This window comes from Mesoplodon densirostris, chromosome 10 (assembly GCF_025265405.1).
Source record: "Mesoplodon densirostris isolate mMesDen1 chromosome 10, mMesDen1 primary haplotype, whole genome shotgun sequence".
NCBI lineage: Eukaryota > Metazoa > Chordata > Mammalia > Artiodactyla > Ziphiidae > Mesoplodon > Mesoplodon densirostris.
In genome coordinates, this window is record NC_082670.1 from 60,576,441 (window position 1) to 60,597,389 (window position 20,949).

General features: G+C 41.8%; 1 protein-coding gene and 1 long non-coding RNA gene across 4 annotated transcripts in view; one reads left to right on the forward strand and one right to left on the reverse strand.

Moving 5' to 3' along the window:
• Positions 1-1,981: 1,981 nt before the first annotated feature.
• On the reverse strand, positions 1,982-7,779 carry LOC132497550 (uncharacterized). 2 transcript variants are annotated; one of them, XR_009533611.1, is made up of 3 exons: positions 7,720-7,779; positions 2,481-3,098; positions 1,982-2,385 (listed from the first exon to the last, which is right to left on the reverse strand). It is a non-coding gene; the product is annotated as an uncharacterized LOC132497550 (long non-coding RNA). The 2 variants fall into 2 exon arrangements; XR_009533610.1 differs by having other exon boundaries at positions 7,520-7,759.
• Positions 7,780-7,850: 71 nt separating this feature from the next.
• LRRFIP2 (LRR binding FLII interacting protein 2) overlaps positions 7,851-20,949 on the forward strand; it is a 125,439-nt gene continuing 112,340 nt past the window's right edge. For both annotated transcript variants that reach the window (XM_060110969.1, XM_060110968.1), the window contains exon 1: positions 7,851-8,139. The gene's annotated coding sequence lies outside the window, so the exon portion shown is untranslated. The remainder of the gene's footprint in view (positions 8,140-20,949) is intronic.

Here is a 20,949-nt window from a genome sequence, read left to right on the forward strand (position 1 = left end):
ATGTAAATGTCCTTCTAGAAGATGAATTTAGGTTGATTCATTGTCACTTGCTTCTGCAGTGGTTTTCCAGGCACCTTAGCTAGCAGCCACCCTGCCTGCAGGCTGTTGAGGGCAAATAAATACGTTTCAGGGAGACTGACAATAGGAAATAATTCTAGGACAAGAAACTACCTGCAATACCTAGGTGGGAGTATCCTGGAAAGTGTTGTGCTGAAATATTGACCCTTCCAGCTGGTTAACTTTGAGGTCCACGCATTTACTTTTGGTGAGGTTCACTCAGCAATAACAAGTGAATATATGACAGCCTAATGATTCATGGAGAAATAAATTATTGCATACAGAATTGGAAAAGATTCAACATGAGTTCATGGCATCACTAACTTCTTTTAAAAGCTTAAGAAAGGAACAATGTTTAGGCCTTTTGAGTTACCAGGTGTAGAATGCATTGTTTTTTTTTTTTCCCTTTTTTTTTTTTTTTTTTGCGTTATGTGGGCCTCTCACTGTTGTGGCCTCTCCCGTTGCGGAGCACAGGCTCCGGATGCGCAGGCCCAGCGGCCATGGCTCACGGGCCCAGCTGCTCCGCGGCATATGGGATCCTCCCAGACCGGGGCACGAACCCGTATCCCCTGCATTGGCAGGCGGACTCTCAACCACTGCGCCACCAGGGAGGCCCTGCATTGTTTTTTGACATCACTATCCAGTTCCTTATTCTGGTGACAGTGACCCATTTTTTTTTCCCAGGGAACCACTCATCTTCTATAGTCCATGCTCTTTGGGTGAACCAGAGGTGAAGCATATGACTCATAATTGGCCAATCACAGCACAGAATTTTCCTAGCTCAGTAATTTGTTAAGGGATGGGCAGTTAACCAGGTTGGTTCAATTAGTGAATCCAGGACTACTGGGAAGGATCTCTTTCTTGCCGGACTTGGACTGGGGTGGAGGTACACTTGAAGTTGTTGGGAACTGTCTTGCTATCACGTGAAGTTTGAGTATAAAGCTAATATGGAGGAGAGCTGAGCCTTTTTTTTTTCCCCCCAAGAAGGCTCTCTCTTATTCATCCAAAGTGATATGGGCATGAGGGGCAAAAGATTGAAAATTCTAAGTCTACCCTTATTTTTGTAAGTGTAAACTTACGAAGCTACAAGTGTCCAAATTAAATATTTGTAAGAAAATTGATGCTTTATGATAACAAACTCTACATTCCAATAATTTATTATATGAGCATTGTAAAATGTCTTTGTGATATGGCATTGTGGAGGGTGTAAAAGAAAATAGATCTTTTCTCAAGAAATGTATAATCTGTTTAGATAAGACCAACATTAAAACACAAAACCCTTTAGAATGCAAGTGAATAGCAGATAGTGATGCATATAAATATTCTGAATGGTAATATAAAGTAACCGGTAACTACAAACAAAACTAGCCTAGAACAAAAAGCATGACAGGCTTTAGGCTAAACTGAGTATTTCCATTTAATTCTCAAGGCACTGATCTTTATATCTTAGTTTTTAGGTGGATTCATACATTTGTATTTCCTACCTGGATGTTTCCTGTGAATTACTGATTTGTATATTCAATTGCCTATTTGATGTCTCCACTTAGATGGCATCTAAGACAGGCATCACAAACTCACCTTGTCCGAAAAGTCTTTTCCTCCAAGCCTGTTTGAATAGACTGCCTTTCAGATTTCAGATGATGACAACCCCATCCTTCCAGTGGCTCAGGTCTAAACCTTAAGTGTTATCTTTTTTCTCACATCTGGCAGCCATTCTATAAGCAAAGCTTACTGGCTCTATCTTCAAAATATATTTGGAATCTAACCACTTCTTACTCTCTTCACTACTATCTGAATTATTGCAATACTGGTCTTCCTGATCTCATCCTTCCCCCCCTAAAGTCTATTTACAATCCAGCAGTGGAAAGTCTTCTCATTTTATTAGGAAAAATTTAAAAGATACAGCAAAGTTGAAAGACTTTACAGTGATCCCTCTGTATACCAGTAACAGAGCAGTCCTTTTCAAGATGACGGATTGTGTAGCTCCTCTACTGAAAACTCCTCAACAGCTTACATCATTCAAAGAGGAAAAGCCAATTTCTTACCGTGGTCTACAAGACCCAGCACGCTCTGGTCCCTACTACCATTCCTCTTCAGCCACACTGGCCTCCTCTTTGCTCCTCAAACACGGTAAGTACATTCTTGCTTTAGGGCCTTTGCGCTTGCTTTCCCTTAGCTTGGGATGCTCTCCCCACCACAGATTTGCACAGCTTGCCTCTTTCTTTGCATCACCTCATTAGGTCTTCTCTGACTCTTCCAAATGTTATGTTGAACAGTATAACACTAATGTCATCCTACCAGGCTGTACCACATAAACTTACTATCATCCTGAGGTTAAAAAGAAAAAAGATGTAAAAAGATCAGTACTTTCATATAGTTCAAACTAATAAAATAGCAACAGCACCCTACCCTCTTATTCTTACCTGGGTTCCAATATTCTTGATAGCACTTCTCACCATCTTATGTACTATTATGTATTTTCTGTAAGATCCTCAAAGACAGGGAGTCTGTGCATTTTGTCCACCACTGTGTACTCAGTGTGCAGACCGGTACTTGACCTATAGTGCACACCCAGGTCATATTTATTTAAAGAATGGATTCTTTACACTGAAGCTAGAGTGATCATTTAAAACCACAAAGTCTGATCATGTCATTCCTACTAAAACCTCTTCAATTCATTTGCATTGCTTTTAAAACAAAGATAAGAATCCTTAGGAAGCCTGTAAGGCCCTGCATGGTGGGCCTTTGGTTCTCTAGACTCATCTCACATTATCTCCCTCATTTCTTCATAGTCCCTGAGACGCTGCTTGTCCCACCATGAGGTCTTTATGTTCTTCCTTTCTTTTCCCCAATTTCTGCACTGAGTTCACTCTGAAGCAGTTTTAAATCTTGGCTCAGACCATCTCTTGCTAGGAGAAGTCATTTCTGATACTTCAAATTAGGTTGAGTTCCACTTTGATGCCCTTGATTCCTGTGGTCAAAAGCTGGAAGAAGGACCTTTGTGTTTTCTTTGAAGAAATAATTCAGCAAAGAGACCAAGACTGTGAAAAAGATAAAAATATTTATTAGAAACAAAGTACGTGTGGAAGGAACAAAGTGCGTGTGAAAAAAAAAATGTGTGGAACACACAGTGAGCTCAGAGTGAGTTGCCCCCAATAGGGGCAGCTTAGATTGCTTATTAGGGGCAGTTTTCCAGATTGTCTCTGGCCAGTCATCTCCATATCTTGTCCTGGTGTGGGCACGCATCTCTCAGCCAAGATGGACTCCAGCTGGTATCTTCTCCCTCCTTTTGTCCTTCCCCTAGCCTGAGGGCCTCTTCTGCACATGCTGGGCCAGGAAATCCACAAGAATGCACCCAATCAGGGCCCAATGCTCCTGCTGGTTTCCCATCTCAAAGCATCAGCAGACCAGTTACAGCTGCTCAGCCTGGGGCCTGTCTCTCCTACCTCACCCTCATGCACCACATACCTACCCTTAGTAATACCTATTAGGATTATAAAGTTAATTTTGTGTGATCATTTGTCTCCCTTACCAGACAGTAAGTTTCCTGAGAGAAGGAAACACAGCTTTCTTTTTAACTTCTTGAATCCCCAGCATCTAGGAAGTATCTTGGCACATAGTAAGAGCATAATACTCACTTAAAAAACAGATCCTGGGGCCTTCCCTGGTGGCGCAGTGGTTGAGAGTCCGCCTGCCGATGCAGGGGACACGGGTTTGTGCCCTGGTCCGGGAAGATCCCACATGCCGCGGAGCGGCTGGGCCCATGAGCCATGGCCTCTGGGCCTGCGCGTCCGGAGCCTGTGCTCCGCAACAGGAGAGGCCACAACAGTGAGAGGCCCACGTACCGGAAAAAAAAAAAAAAAAAGAAAAAGATCCTGTTGTGTTCCTATGTTACTAGTGCCTAACTGGGGGCCTGGTATACAGTAGATGAGTAAGTTTGCTAAATGAGCTGTAATATGAAGAATGTTTGATTACTCATTTACAATGTATATACAATGCAGAAGAGCCATCACTTGATATCTGTGATTAGGCATTTATACATAAGTGTATACCTACACGAATTTCCACATTCTCCCTTCTCATCAAACTTTCCTCATTACTAAGTCTGAAGAAAGTAACTTACACTTCTTCTCTTTCCTTCGTTTGCTCTCTGGTGGAGTAAAGAATGAGCTGCTCTGGCTAGGAGAATCCATATGGAGCTAGAATTAGCCGTAAGTGAGATCTGGCTTCCAAACAAACAGACTACAGCATTCTCATTCGGATAGTTAGATGTTTACAAACTTTCCCAATCAAATGAGGACCTTTGCATTCTTTTACTTTAATAGCAATCTCTTTGAAAACATTTCAGTGGTCAGAGGATGTATTAAAACACACACATAAGCAGGTTGTATAAATTTATAGGTTTATTAGGGCAGGAAGGCATGGAACAATATAAGCAGAAAAAACAAAAATCTTACAAATAAATCACTTTTAAGTGTGTTGACCCACAGAATTTTTTAGTAAACTTGTAATTCCAGATGAGTATTGTGGCAAGCTTATTGATATTGTCATCTGCTAATTAAGGAAAGGGAGAAGAGCCAGATACAACAGAAATGAATTGTTGCAAAGTGGTAATTTTCTGATGTGATGAAACACAAAAAGAAACTAAAAATCTAAAGATAGCAAGATGTCAATTTCTTAGTTTTAATAATGTATTATAGGTTATGTAAGATGCTGCCAATGGGGAAAACTGGGTAAAGAGTACACAGGACTTGTCTGTACCATTTTTGTAACTTCTTGTGAGTCTATAGTTATTCCCCTCCCCCACCCCCAAAAATAGTAAAGCAAGAAAAAATAGGAAATCTAGATAAGAAATAACGTTTGGAAAGAGAACTTAAAGCAAATATACATAGTCAGCAGTCACAGACTGTTGCTTTGCTAGGTTTCCATAGGTTTGTAAGGAGTTAACCAAAATTTTAAAAATTCTTCCAAAGTGTGCTACATATACACTTTACTAATAAAAATACTGGGCTCTGAAAAGTAGCATCCTATTTTTAATGTTTGAACTAATGTTTTCCAGAGATGTGTGTAAAGTGAAACATAGTATTGTGTTTGCAAAAGTCAATTTCGTGAAAGCCACAAAAATGAGTGTTTGCTCTTGAGAAAGGAAAATTTGTATTTCTTGACATCATCAAAGAAAAATGTGAAGGATCTGATATGAAATGAACAAAAATGTACAAATCCTACTACCTCATTGCTCAAAACCGTATAAACACTTTCAAATTTTTCCTTCATCTATTAATATGTCCCTAGAGCAGACAGCCCACACAGACCTGGGGGCATTCACATGTCAGAATTATTCCATAAAGATTCGGGAACACATATTTTTGGCAGAAAGAATGTGCAGGGAAAGACTGTTGGGAAACAGTTCAGAGTGATGCATTTAGTCAGGATCCCCTTGTAATGACAAAACGTTAGTGTCATACTGTATAACATTCTTGGGAGCCTTCAAAAGACACATGCCATCATGAACTTTTTTTTTTTTTTCGGTACACGGGCCTCTCACTGTTGTGGCCTCTCCCATTGTGGAGCACAGGCTCCAGACGCGCAGGCTCAGCGGCCATGGCTCACGGGCCTAGCCGCTCCGCGGCATGTGGGATCTTCCCGGACCAGGGCACGAACCCGTGTCCCCTGCATCGGCAGGCGGACTCTCAACCACTATGCCAACAGGAAAGCCCATGAACTTTTTTTTAATATTTATTTATTTGGATGCGCCAGGTCTTAGTTGCGGCATGCAGGATCTTTAGTTGCTGCATGTGGGATCTAGTTCCCTGACCAGGGATCGAACCCAGGCCCCCTGCATTGGGAGTGCGGAGTCTTAGCCACTGGACCACCAGTGAAGTCCCCATTGTGGCCTTTAAAACAAGTGGAATAGTTTTTTTGGCAACAGATGGCAAATATCCTATAGTGGGAGAAGTAAAAATACAGAGGAGTTCCAAAATTGCCTCATACCACTCTACCTTAAAGTATACTCTCATAATAAGATTATAAGAGCAATATAGAAATTTGCTTGGCCGTACACTTCATTTATATTTCCTTTTTAAATATTAAAGTACAGCAATATAGCATAAAGTAAAAGGGGAATTAGGGCCAGAAAGAGTAGAGTTTCAAATTCTGACTCTCAGCTACTAGTTTTGTTACCTTAGGCAAGTCATAATTGCTCTGAATCTCAATGTCTTTGTTACTAAAATGGGTATAATAATCCCCATATCTCAAGGTTGGTCCTAGTACTGAAAGGGATAATATACTTAATAGCTTAGTACAATGCTGTGCAAATAGTAGGTAGTCAGTAAGCGTGAGCTTCCAGTTTTCCCAGAAGATATGGCAAAACCTTTCTTTCTCTGTTAGTTTGCTATGAGCCAAAACAAGTGGCTAAGGAGTAAAATTTTAAAAAGCAAGAGCATCTAATCCTAATATTACCCAATCTTTCCATTAATTATGCAGTTAAATAAACTTAAACTAATATTTAATAAACATTATTGGATTTATTGGTATTATTCAGGTACCTGAATAGGTTCTCTCTTGAAAGTCTGCTTTTTATTTTATCTTTAACTGATTTAGCAAAAATATGTCATTAATCCTTTTATTCAGATCATAACATAGTATGATCTTCTTGGAATATTAAGCCCCTCTTGATCCCAGGTGAAAACCATAGTTTCAGTGTTTGCTCACAGGTCTGAGAAAAATAGTGACATGGAAAGAGAAAGTGCGAGGTTAGAGATTTTGTCTTTCAAGGCTGATGGTATGATGATTCTCCTGTGGTGAAGCCACCTGTTGATGTCTCACTGCCTAGAGACCAAAGTTCCCTAATTCATGTCTCCCTCGCAGTGCCATACTCCAGCCCTCATGAACTCGAAAGGGAGAGCAAGCCTCCTGAAATCGCAGGGGTGGGCAGCAGAGAAACAGCCCTTGGAAGGCATTAGAGCCAGGTTCTTAACATGGAATTGTGGGCTTATTCAGGGGGTTCTGGAACCTACAGTCCCTGGATGTAAAGTGGTGTCGAAGTGTATTTCGTGCCTTCTTCCCAGGAGGCTGCTCAACTACCACTTCCCTCTAGAGGTCTTCTCCAACCATCCCATCCTGCCAGAGGTCTCGCCACAAAATCTCTCATCACCTTTGTGTATTTCCTGCGGAGCCGCATCGCAATCTGTCATTGCCTTGTTTGCTTAAATCCGTCTACTCTACTAGAAGATGAGCTTCCCAAAGCGCAGGACCCTGGTCTTTCTCCAGGGCCTTGAACCTGGTGGATCTCGAGAGATACTTCCGGAATGAAGGACAGGTCCGTGTCCATCAGATATTTAACGGACTCTGTATTCTTCCCCCCTCGCCCCCAGCATTCTTCTACGGAAATCATTTCAAAATCATTCATTTTGGAAATAAGGCTTTCAGCATTTCGACCACACCCACCCACCTTCGTTCCTACCGTTAGAACTGCCACCCGGGCCCACTCATCCAAGCCCACTAGGCCGGACAGTTTGGAGGTGACCAGGGCAGGGGCTGCCTCGAACGGGCACGCGCATCAATTTACATTCCCGGACCCGGTCCTGGGGGCGGAGGGGTTGGGTGGGCCCCCCGCGGGCCCGGAGGAGCCACCTCGGTAGGCCGCCCGAGACTCCACCTTACCCGCGGTCCCAAACCTCTTCCCCACAGGCGGTGCGCAGCCGGCCGCTGGGGGACAAGCCCATCCCGCAGCGCGCGCCACCGCGACCACAACTGCTTCCGGGTGAGCGGGTCGTAGACACTGGCCCCGCCCCGCCTCCGCCGCCCGCCGCCCGCCGCCCGCCGCTCGGGCTGCGGCTCCTCCTGGGGGCCGGTTCCCGCTGTCTCAGCCGCGGCGCCGAGGGACATCGGCGTGACTGACCGACCGGCTGCCGGCGCCGGGAGCCGCCGCATCCATCCCGGCCCGCTTGGCCGGGGACCCAGGACCGAGTCCCCCCCCGCGCCCCTCGCCCTTCGCCCCTCGCCCCGGCGGGCTCCCGGCCGGCGAGCTGCGCCCGGCCCTTCCCGGGCGGCGTCGCAGCCATAGCCTGCGCCCGGAGACAGGTAAGGGCCGGTCCTCCCGCCGGCCTGGAGGGGAGCGGAGAGCGGGGCCGCCTTCCCGGCCTCTGCAGCCCGGCGCGGTCCGCGCCGCCGCGGACTCCTGCTGGGGGCCGGGCCCCCAGGCGGGCCCCGGGGTCGAGGTTGCCCCCTGCCTGCGGCGTTCTCGGGCTTCGCGCCGGGTCTCGAACGCGCAGCCTCGGTCCGCGAGCGGGGACGGCATTACTCCCATTGTGGGAGAAATGAATTCGGGCCGCTGTCTCTCCGCTTCGAGTGCTCGGGGCTCCTTCTCCTGCTCCCCGGACGCGGCACTCCCTCGGTTCTGTACCCGTCCGGCCACCCCGGGGAAGGGTGTCAGGCCGGTGGAGGGCGTAGAGCTTTTGTGGGATTTTTTTTTCTTCCTCCTTGACCCGAACTGAAGCGCGGGCGTAACAGGCGCTTGTTAGGAGTGTCAGGGTTAATGCTTGACTAATGCGAGGTGTTATTCACACCCAGATTGTTAAGCTATATAGCTCCAGCCAGGCCTGCTTCTCGTGCCCGTGGATATCCCGCAGGAAGCCGGAGGACCTAAGGAAACCCGTGTCTTTTTCTTTCTTCGAGGGGACGGAAAAGTGCAAGTGTTTGCTCTACTTTTTCCACCGTGGGAGATACAAATATAAGGCTGCGGAGACCTGGCCAGGGAAATATTGCATCCTAAACTGTAACTCTTTGTAGCGTATTTTCTTTGAGTTTCCATTTAATGACTCAGCATTTCTGCCCTAAAAAGAAAAGCTGCAGCGTAGGTTCATTGATTAAAAGAAAATATGTAAGGATAACAGTGCCCGTTACTTTTTTATGGCATCACAATGGGAAGAGAATGTGGATACAGTAATGGAACCACAGAGATGGAGAGCAGGGTGTGGATGGATCAGTTCTTAATCAGTGTTTAAAATAACATTGTTTCAAGGTAAAATGTTTTATTTGCGGGATGCTTCTGTATGAAGAGGTGCAATTGTTGGAAAAGGCAAAGTGTTGCAGGTAAGGGTTAGTTGGCAGGGACTTGACGTTTGCTGTGGTTTGAAGGTCTTGCAGAATTAACCCTGTTTAACAAACATCATGCTCTGTTTAACACATGTAGAGATGATGACCCGGTATTATACTCATGTAGAATAAGAATTTCGGAAAGTGTGATTCATTTAGGAAGTTAGGTCACTCGCTTTGTGAATCATTGATATGGATCTTAAACTTGGAATAGAGGAAAGCTAGAGGTTTGTTACTGCCTGTTTAATTAGATGCCTTTGCTCATAGGAGGTGTTGTATTGATGCTTTGTTAGGTTTGTTGCTGCATATTTATTGTCATGAAGTATGGTAAGGAAATAAAAAGTGAACTTTTGCAGAAGCTTTGGATTTAGAATAGTTTGTTAGTTCCTAAGTGGATTGTTGTGATTTTACCCACTTTCTTTTCTTTTTTTTTTTTGCCAAATGTGGGAAGATAAATAAAGGAAGGTAAGTGTCTAGAAACAAAATAAGTATCGGTGAAAAGGAGAGCTGCATCTTTAAGGCAGGAAAAACTTCACTGAAAGAATCTGCGGTACACAGAAGAGTCTTGAGTGAAAGGCCTTACCTAATTGGGGGAATCTGCCCTTAAAAAAATGTGCAATGAGACTATACTGAGCTCATATTTAAGTTCTGATAGAGAAGAAAGTGTGTATTGAAGTGGTGATTCATTATTGGAATGAATTCATTTTAAACTAGAAATAACTTTTTATTTGCAGAAGTGTAATTTGATCATTTGGCTTTTAAAGTGTTGCTAAGCAAAATGACTGAATCACAGCGTTCTTGATACTCTTAGCCTTCTTTTCTTTTTCTTCTTTTTGGAAGTCAGCTTATTTTACCTTGATTTTGATTTATAAGGAACTTTAGTTAGTTATCAGTTGTAACGTAATGGTAAGTTTACCCTGTTGGTCTTGCTTACTAAATTCCTTTAATTCTTTGACTAAATTTCCGCATCTTATTTCCTTGGATATCCATTCTTATATTCAGAGTGTTCCCTAATGTTGCTTTTGATTTGTGTCCAGCTAATAGTGACTTAAGAGTTTCAGTTTCCAGTGAACAGCTATTCCCTTTTGGAAAATCCCTTGTGGAAACCGCCTGAACTGACAGTCCTGATACGTAGATATGCAAGAGAAGCCTTCTTAGGTCAGGATTTAAGCATCTCCACAATGAAGGAAAAAAGTGATATGGGGAATATATTTGGCAAAGTAGAGTCTTTTTCTCTCAAAACAAAACCAAAAACTGATCTTTACTAGAAATGAGAGAGAGGGAGCAGTTTCTGGCAAAGCTGTTTGTGAATTGTTTACCCTGCTCCTAGTTTGAAGAGGAACAGAATTGATGATAATATATATATAAAAAAAAAACTCCCTATAGCGTGTTGGGAATGTCGATGAGGATCATTTTAGAGGAAATACAGTTCTTCTGTCCTCAGCATAGAAGCACTTTCCATTGCACCTACAAAGTAGAGACCATTGCATAGCCTTTTCCTTTTAGGTGGTTGCTTTCTCTCTGGAGAATCTGAACGGAGAGATGGTCCTTTAACAGGAAAAATGTACCACCTTATCCAGTTTGCAAATAAAGACTTTATGACCATCATTCAAAACTCAACTTTTAAAACTTCAGAAGGAAGGAATTGAGCAAAATTTACCCTGTGAGTAAAATAACTTTGGCTTTTTCTCCATTCTTTCCTTTAAGGTAATAGATAGGATACCGTTAGAAATGATTTTCTGTGTGTTGCACATTGTGCTTCCACTTTAAAAACTTTTTGGCCTACAATAAATTAAGCCACACTTAAAAGGAATCAAACACTGGGCTAAAAACTGGGTTTATTGTATGCTAATACTTTTTCACTTATCCTATTATATCTTTCTTTCTTTTGGTTGGGGAATGGAGAGAGAATTCCATTTCTTGTAGAAGCTCTAAGATTTGCTCCATATGTATGCTTCTGTTTTGGTCTAGTGGTGGGGAGAGCAGTAGATAAGAGTACAGGTGGTTAAGAAGGGGGAAGGGACTTCCTTGGTGGTGCAGTGCTTAAGAATCTGCCTGCCAATGCAGGGAACATGGGTTCAATCCCTGATCTGGGAAGATCCCACATGCCGCAGAGCAACTAAGCCCATGCGCAAACCCAATGCAGCCATAAATAAATTAATTAATTAATTAAAAAAAAAAAAAAAGAAGAGGGAAGAAATGGCATCCGTAGAAGGGGAGTGCTCACTTCATGGGTTCAGTAGATGTTTGTGGGACTTTTTAAAATTGCTAAACATTTAAAAAGAAAATGTTATATGGTGAAAAGGAAGTTTTCTTTCCACAATAAACTTCTAACCTTCTTCCCCCACCCCCTACGCCGACTACATAATCCAAGCAACCACTCTTAATGGTTTCCTGTGTATCTCTCTCCAAATTTTCTCTTGCATATATAATCACCTATGTTTAGGAGAAATGTCCTATACCTTTCATTCTTACCCTTGATATGTCTTAGAGATCATTGTATATTAGCACATATGTCCATCTAATTTTTAAAAAGAGTGGATGTCCTGCCTAGTGTAGATGAACCATAGCTTGTTCATTTTCCATAATTTATTTTAACATTCCCTATTGACAGACATTTAGGTTGTTTTTAGCTTTCCACTAACACTGCTGTAAGGAGCAACTCGTATGTAAGTCTTTGCTCTAGTGCATAAGTGTGTATATGGAATTTATTTCTGAAAGTGTGAGTGTAAGTTTGGGAATTAAATTGTGAAATTTAAAAAATTTATTTCAAGCTTATATCGGGATTTATTTTATAATAGAAGTTACCTTTTTTCTTAACCTTGTAGGAGAAAAGAGTGCTTAATTGCTTTGTATTCTTTATCCTCACAATTTAAAAATATACTGTAAATATATTTTATAAGGTAATTTTCAACATTTTAGAGTGACAGCTGGGTAATTTTATTTATACCGGTAAAGGTAAAAGTACTCTACCTTGAAGACTGTGCTATTACAGACGAACTACTTCATTTATATTTGGTAATACTAGTTAAATGAGTACCTTTTGTAGTAGCTTGATTGTTTTAGGATTTGAGGACCAATATCGATTAAAAACATTGTATATATTGGGCCTCCCTGGTGGCGCAAGTGGTTGAGAGTCCGCCTGCCGATGCAGGGGATACGGGTTCGTGCCCCGGTCTGGGAGGATCCCATGTGCCGCGGAGCGGCTGGGCCCGTGAGCCATGGCCGCTGAGCCTGCGCGTCCAGAGCCTGCGCGTCCGGAGCCTGTGCTCCGCAACGGGGGAGGCCACAACAGTGAGGGGCCCGCATACCGCAGAAAAAAAAAAAAAAAAACATTGTATATAGTTTTACTTCTTGCCCTGCAGAAGTCTGCTGCCATATTATTAGTCACATGGGAAATAAATGGCCTCCCTTCTCTCTTCCTTTATCTTCCATAGCCTAGTCTATTCCTAATAAAATAAACCTCTGTGGGATTTGAGATCCAAAAATCCTTTTGCAAACCAAAGTGCTATTGATGGATTAATTTATCAAGGCAAAAGGTAGGTACAGATTTAGTCTTTATTCTTCAAAGTGTTTGTGAGCAGAATAAGGGAGGTTTACATTTTTAATTTCAATGTTATACAGCTCACTCATGACCGGGAGGAGGTTCAGGAATCTTTGCCCTTTTAAAATGAGAGAGACTAGTGGGAAAAAAAAGTGCTGAGGGACTAACATATGAGGATGAAGTTGGAACTTGTGAGTGGCAGTTTCCCTGGCTGGTGCCCAGGGTCTATTCTGAGGCCTTGTCAAAGCTCGTCTGACAGAACCCACCACATAACCACAATCTATCCTGGCCCCACTGCAAGTCAGGAAGGCCTGCGGTTTAGGAAAAGTGGCAACAACAGAAGAGGGAGCTTATAAAGGACATTTGCCTTCAGAAGATTAAGGCTAAGTTTTGAGGTGAAAATGTGCTTAGCATGCGTATCCTAGGATCCAGGTTTTTTTTGGTCTTCCCTTTTTAGGGAATGAGCATGATTAAGGAAAACTAACGAGGCCAGCATTTTAGAAAACTGTGCACAAAGAGGAGCACAGGATTGTACCAGTATTGATGTCATGTCTGGTTCTGAGAGTGTTGGGTGGGGATCAGTTAAATGTTTCACAACAGGGGAAAGACATTACTGTTACCCACGCAGGGAGGTCATGCCCTGAGTTGAAATAGTAGTCCAATTCAGAGACCTTCACACTTGTCCCTGGGATCATAAGGACACTGGGAATGATGGGCTGTTTTACAGGATTATTTTGAGTTTATACAGAGGAATCAGCTTCTTCCCAAATTCTCATTCTCTTCTTCCCATAGAACTGTACAGTAGCATGTGTAATATCAGCAAGTTATCTCTTTAAACTCTTGCTTATTACCAGATGCTGTGTCCCAGCATAGCTGCCTTTCTGTACCAGGTGCTTTCTCATGAAAACCTTGGTCTTTCTGTACTTAGTGAATAAAGTACTTGGGTTTGAAGTTCTTTAACTGATATCACTTCTTAGGCTAGAAAGCTGTTAAAGAGCTTAGTGTGCCAGTCTTTTGATCAAGGTTCATGTCACCATATTTATCCGCAGCCTTGGATTAGAGTGGAGGTTGTTTGAAGAATTTGGCATACAGGCTTAATTTATAGATGCAAAGCCTGCAGATAGTTTCCTTTCTTTTGCCTTAGGTTAGGTTGGCACTCCAGGAAATTGAGTTTTTCTTGCCCTCAGGAATTTGGATTGTTAGCAGTTGATGATGATGATGTATTTAGTATTCAGTGTGAGGAGAAAAAATAATCGGAATATTTTTCTCTCTTCTCTATTCCTATTATCGGGCTTATTCCTATTATCTTATTATATCCCTTCCCTGTTTCGGCCTTCCCCTCCTCCTCCTAAAAGAGTGGGATTAGAACAGAGCAGAGGGGAGAGAGTAGAAAAGAGGTTGGGAAAACCTTGGAGTGCAACGGCTTACCAGGGTGTTTTTATTTTCTCAGAAGTAGATTATTACTTTAAAATCATAGTCATCTTTTTCCAGTGCTTTCAATTTGAACCCTCTATATCTTAGTTTTCTTTCATTATGAACACCAACATTTTAACTACTTTTGATACAAAATGTCTTTATTGCTTTAGGAAACAAATTTAACTTTTAAGTTACTTGTTCTGATGACTTTGTTATTCTTTCTACCTCTCCCACTTTCCTCAATAGAAACATTTTACCAGCTAGGAGCAGTTTTTTGGCTGTCTGATTTCTGCCTTAAGTAGAGTATGCTGTGTGCAGAGGATTAGGATGTTAAAATGTTTATTTCTCTGTTAAATGGTTTGATCATTTATGATAACAAACAGTATAATTATTCTATTTATTGTAATATTTATTGTATAATTACAATATAATTAGTAAGCATACATGTTGTTTCTATTAAAAAAGAAAAAGAGAAGTATTCCAGTTAAGTGATGCATAGATTATAGGACTAAAAATAGGGGGAAAAAATTCATTGTAGGTTTAGATTAGATGTTTTTCCCCCTATCATGGTTATCACTATGTTTAAGTAGATAGTCAAGGAAATGAGAGGGTCGCTGTCCTCCTGTCTTACTACAGTCATCTTTTGCTCTCTATCCAAAGTGGTTTTTTAGTTGTGGTAAAATACACGTAACATAAAATTTACCATTTTCAGCATTTTAAAGTATACAATTCAGTGGCATAAAGTACATTCACATTGTTGTGCAGCCATCACCACCACGCATCCCCAGAACTTTTTCATCCTCCCAGATGAAAACTCTGTGCCCATTAAACAATAATCCTCATTCCCCCCAGCCTCTGGTAACCACTATTCTACCTTCTGTCCCTATGAATTTGACTACTGTAGGTACCTTATATAAGTGGACTCATGTGGTATTTGTCTTTTAAAAGCTAGTTTATTTCCCTTAGCATAATGTCCTCAAGCTTCATCCATGTTGTAGCATGTATGAAAATTTCACTCCTTTTTGAGGCTGAATAATATTTCATCATATAGATATAGATATACAGCATATTTTGTTTATCCATTCACCTGTTAATGGACATTTGGGTTGCTTCCACCTTTTGGCTATTGTGAATAATGCTGCTACGAACACAAGTGTATATCTGTTTGAGTCCCTCCTTTCATTTCTTTTGGGTATATATCCATAAGTGGAATTGCTGGATCATATAGTAATTCTATGTTTAATTTTTTGAAGAATTGCCATACCATTTTCCACAGCAGCTGCGCCATTTTACAGTGTACAGGGTTGTAATATCTCTGCATCCTTGACACACTTAATTATTCTCTTTCTTTCTTTCTATCTTTTTTTCTTTTTAAAACTAATAGCCATTCTAATGGGTGTGAGGTGTTATCTCATTGCGTTTGTTTGTTTGTTGTTGTTGTTTTTTGCGGTACGCGGGCCTCTCACTGTTATGGCCTCTCCCATTGCGGAGTACAGGCTCCAGATGCACAGGCTCAGTGGCCATGGCTCATGGGCCTAGCCGCTCCGTGGCATGTGGGATCTTCCCGGACCGGGGCATGAACCCGTGTCCCCTGCATCGGCAGGCGGACTCTCAACCACTGCGCCACCAGGGAAGCCCTCTCATTGTGTTTTGACTTGCATTTCCCTAATGATTAGTGATGTTGAGCATCTTTTCACATGCTTTTTGGCCATTTGTATATCTTCTTTGGAGAAATATCTATTCAAGTCCTTTGCCCATCTTTGAATGGGTTTTTGTTGTTGTTGTTGTTGTTGAGTTTTAGGGGTTCTTTATATATTCTGGTTATTAATCTCTTATCAGATATATGATTTGCAAATATTTTCTCCCATTCCATGGGTTGATTTTTTTTTACTCTGTTGATAGTGTACTTCGATGCACAAAAGTTTTAATTTTGAAATCCACTCCATCTAACTTTTCTTTTGTTGACTGTGCTTTTGGTGTCCTATCTAAGAAATTATTGCTATATCTGATGTCAGGAAGCTTTTTGTATATGGACAGTTTAAACTCTTACATTTATTTCTTTGATCTACTAAGGGTTAATTTTTGTATATGGCATACACTAAGGGTCCAACTTTATTCTTCTGCATATGGATATCCAGTTTTACCAGCACCATTTGTTGAAAAGACTGTCCATTCCCCATTGACTGATCTTGACACCCTTGTTGAAAATCATTTGCCCACATGTGCTGGGTTTATTTTAGTGCTATCTATTATATTCTGTTGGTCTATATGTCTCTCTTTATGCCAATACCACACTGTTTTGGTTACTGTAGCTTTCTAGTAAGTTTTGAAATCAGGAAGTGTGATACCTTCAACTTTGTTCTTCTTTTTCAAGATTGTTTTGGCTATTCGGGGTCCCTTTAGATTCCATAGGAGTTTTAATGTTGGGATGGGTTTTTCTGTTTTTGCAAAAACTGTCATTGGGATTTGATAGAGATTGCATTGAATCTGTAGATTTCTTTGGGTTTTTGACATTTTAACAATTTTAAGTTTTCCAATCCATGAACCTGAGGTGGCTTTCCATTTATTTATGTGTCCTTTAATTTCTTTCAGCAATGTTTTGTAGTTTTCAGTGAACAGATCTTTTGCCTTCTTGGTTAGGTTTATTCCTAGTATTTTGTTCTTTTTTCTTATTGTAAATGGTATTGTTTTCTTAATTTCCTTTTTGGTTTGTTCATTGTTAGTGTATAGAAATGCAACTGATCTTTTTATGTTGATTTTGTATCCCTACAACTTTGCTGAATTCATTCATCCACAGTTTTAAAAGCAGTTGTATTTGTTTTCTATGTTGTATAACAAAGTATACAAATTTAGCAACTTAAAACAACACACATTTATTATCCTACAGTTTCTCTGGGGCAGGAGCCTGAGCGAGGTTGAACTGGGTCCTCTGCTTAGGGTCTCATGAGGCTGCAATCAGATGTTGGCTGGGCTGAATTCTCACCTGAAGACTCAACTGGGGGAAAATTTGCTTCTAAGCTCACTTAGATTTTTGGCAGAATTAATTTTCTTGTGGTTTTATGACTGAGGCTTCTTGCTTACTAGAAGTTACTTCGTCATCTAGAGGCTATCTTCAAGCTCTTAAAGGCTTCTCTCAGCTTAAAAAATTTTTTTTTTCTGGGGAGGGGACTGCGTTGGGTCTTCATTGCTGCACGTGGGCTTTCTCTAGTTGCGGCGAGTGGGGGCTACTCTTTGTTGTGGTGCGCGGGCTTCTCATCGCGGTGGCTTCTCTTGTTGCGAAGCATGGGCTCTAGGTGCACGGGCGTGAGTAGTTGCAGCACATGGGCTCAATAGTTGTGGCATGCAGGCCCTAGAGCACACAGGCTTCTGTAGTTGTGGCGTGCAGGCTCAGTAGTGGCGTGCGGGCTCTAGAACGCAGGCTTAGTAGTTGTGGCGCACAGGCTTAGTTGCTCCATGGCATGTGGGATCTTCCCAGACCAGGGATCGAACCCGTGTCCCCTGCATTGGTAGGCAGATTCTTAACCACTGTGCCACCAGGAAAGTCCCAGCTGCTCTCAGCTTATAGGGGCAACCTGAAGTTCTTGACCCTCTGGTGTTTCCCAGTCTCACCATTTCATCAGACCATCAGGGAGAGCCCAGAGCAAGTCTGCAGACTAGACAGCCTTATGTAATGTGACATAATCATGGGAATGACATCACATAACCTTTGTCATATTCTGTTGGTAGAAGCAAGTCATAAGTTCTGCCCACATTCTTGGGGAGGTGTTTACACAAAGATGTGAACAGCAAGAGTTGGGGGCCATGGTGGGGTGGCCACCTTAGTGTCTGTCTGCCATAGCTGGTTACAAAATAGCACATATTTTATAAACCCATTTTGTGTAAAAAACATATATATGCACTTAAAATATCTTCAAATGGTGGAAAACTGTTGTTTTTTATCATTATTTTGTGGTATTTCTTCATTGTTTCCTCCTACTTCCTCTCCCTGCAACATTCCAGTTTTGGTATTTTAAATCTGTGTTTTCATTATAACTAAATATGTATTATTTACTACTTAAGCCAAGAATTATATCGGAATTGTTTCCTTTCTTGTTTAACTTTCTTTTTTCCCCTGGGGGTTAAGGCCTTTTTTTTTTTTTTTTTAAGCTTAGTTTTCTATTCACCTTATTTTTCCCAAATGCTCCAACAGATTTTTCAAGTGTCTACTCTTTCTAATTTATTTTGAGCAAAATAATTAGTGGTTTATTTGTGAAATATCTGTAGAGAAATAGAAAGCAAAAATACAGCTTCAGGAAGAATAATAAAATGAGCAGCTGCAGTCTTACTACCTAGGCCAAGAAATTGAACATTACAGTATCCTAGAAGTTTCCTGTAAATATCCTTAAATGGCACCTTTTCCCCCTCCAGGTAATCATAATCCCATTTTACACATTAATCACTCTTTTGGGACCATTCCCTGCCTAGCCCTGCAGTCCCATCCCTCCCTCCAAATATGTATTCCTAATCAATACATGGTTTAATTTTGAGAAACTGAATAGTTTGACCACCTTTTTGTGTCTCTTAGTCAAGTTAGGCTAACCTACTGTAACAAACAAACCCCCAAGTTTCAGTGGTTTAACACGTTAAAGCTTATTTCTCACTCACATCTCTGCTGTGCGTTGGGAAGCACTGGCAAAGGAGTAGTTGGTTCCACAGAGTCACCCAGGGACTCAAGCCCCTTTCATCTAGTGACTCTGCCATTCCCTGGGGCTCAAAGACTTTCACAGTTTCACTGAGCTGTCTGCGTCTGGCTGGCAGATTCTAGGGCAGAGAGGGAGTGTGGTAGATTCCATGGGAAGTTTGATGGGCCTGGACTAATACATACGTCACTTTTGTCCACATTCCATTGGCCAGAATTCAGTCAAATGGCTGTACTTAATGCAAGGAAGGTTGCAAAATGTAGCATAGCTGTGGGCAGAAAAGGGAAATGACCTTGGTGAACAATAGGCCAGTTTCTACCATAGTATGTATCCCTAAGCAGTATCTTTTTTTGGACAGTTTTGAAAACCTGAATGGCAAATATAAACCTAGCTATGGACAGAAAGGTCCATATTGCCACTACTAAATGAAGGCTCACAGGAGAAGATAAGCTGAACAGAGTCTTCCTTGAGTCCTTTCTGTTAAGTCCTTGGGAAAGTTTGCTTATGAGTCCTGGGAAACCATAAGACTCATCACAATCAGGGCACCTGGCAGAGCTGAAGTTTTTACAAGGTACTAAATATCTAGAAGAAATATGGTTGGGGACGTACACTGCTCTTTCTAAGCAGTTCCTGCTCTAGCCGATAGGAATAGGTAAAAGCAAAATGTGTCCGTGGTGTGAAATAAGGCCTCAGCCAATCTAGGCACCTGGGGGTAGGACAGCGGGAACTTCATCAACATGGGGTCAAGACAAAGTAACTTCAGATAAAAACCTGGGCCAGATCAGCTCATATTAAAAAGAAGTCTTAAAGGCTGTGGGAATTTGGGTGATGACAGCCCTCTACTATGTCTCTTGAATCTCATTGCTTCCATCTGTAGCTTTCTTCCTGGGATGTCTCACCCTCTCTGGGTATCAATTCCCTTTGCCTTTTCTGTGTTGGATTTATTTCCTGTATGCTAAATTTCCTCCCTTTTGATTTTCTCTTTTATTAGAGATGTATCTTCTAGTAACTTATTAACAAAGGGTGTAAAAGAGGTAAATTTTTGAGAACTTGTGTGTCTGAAGTGTTTTTTTTTGTTTGTTTGTTTGTTTTTTTCTTTTTGCGGTATGCGGGCCTCTCACTGTTGTGGCCTCTCCCGTTGCGGAGCACAGGCTCCGGATGCGCAGGCCCAGCGGCCATGGCTCACGGGCCCAGCCGCTCCGCGGCATATGGGATCCTCCCAGACCGGGGCACGAACCGGTATCCCCTGCATCGGCAGGCGGACTCTTAACCACTGCGCCACCAGGGAGACCCTGAAGTGTTTTTAATAATCAAGTATGAGAATAGAACAGTGTGGCTGGGAATAGGTTGTCTGTAATTTTCTTTCAGGAATTTGAAGGCATCACTCTATTGTCTTCTTGTTGCCAGAATTACTTTTGTTTCCAGAAGTCTGAAAATTCTAATTGTTAATCCTTTATATGTGACCTGGTTTTTCCACCCCTGGAAGCTTGTAAAATCATCCTTGTCCCCATGTTTGAAATTAACTATAATAATTCACTATGAAATACCTGTGGACTCAGGACTTGTGTTACACATTCTGTAGGCCCTTTGAATCTGGTGACTCATGTCCTGAATTTCTGAGAAGTTATTTTATTAATGATTTCTTTCTCTTTGTTTCTGTGTGTGTGTGTGTGTGTGTGTGTTGGGGGGATGGGGGTGGTGGGTGAACAGGTATGGGAGGGTCAGTTTCTCTTTATTTTTATAAAAAAGGGGCCACCAACTGTTGGTATTGAGTCTTTTTTGAGCAGAAGGGATGTGTCTAGAGTGGACCTCATTGCCTGTGTCTTTAGGTGGGAGTAGCACTTGGATTAGCTCCTGTCCCAGCTGTGCTGTCAGCTCTGCTCTCTAGTCATTCCCTCATGAACATTGTACTTATATCGCATTGTATCTTGTTGACTTCTTCCTTTTATGAGCCTAATCGGTATCTTGCCTACAATTTCAGGGCATTATTTTGTCTTTCTATGTAAGACAGGTTTAAGCTACACAAACCTGACCAACACAGCTCAAGAGAAGGAAAATGCTGGCATCTTCCTTTCTGCTATAAAAGTACCTCATGTCACCACTATTTTTTTTCCCTAGTGGGTGAACTACATGGTGGAAGGAATCATACAGGTCTTA